Below are 365 nucleotides of genomic sequence, written 5' to 3' on the forward strand. Positions count from 1 at the left end.
CCCCCTCTGCTGGATTCAGAAACTGGGTGCTCGACTTGCAGTGTTTATCTCACTCATCGATATATGTCCAGACGGTACGATAAGCCGGGTTTTGGCTTCATACTTCCGGGATCATGTGGCCAGATCACAGGCTTCTGCGGGAGCCTTCTTGATCATCAGGCCCCCGGCACGGCACTGCAAAAATTTCCTAGACGTGCGGGCTGGGCTTATGCTTTCAGGCTGCCCTGTTTGGTTTACTGTATCTAGGTCGCCCTGAGGGGCCTCCTGATCACCAGGATGTCCCCTCTTGCTGAGGCATAGAGCGGGAAGTATAGGTGGCATTTGCGAGAACCTTCTTGTGTAATGCTGTCTCAGGCAGTGCACCC

This window comes from Sinocyclocheilus grahami, unplaced genomic scaffold, assembly GCF_001515645.1.
Source record: "Sinocyclocheilus grahami isolate Dianchi unplaced genomic scaffold, SAMN03320097.WGS_v1.1 scaffold188.1, whole genome shotgun sequence".
Lineage (NCBI taxonomy): Eukaryota > Metazoa > Chordata > Actinopteri > Cypriniformes > Cyprinidae > Sinocyclocheilus > Sinocyclocheilus grahami.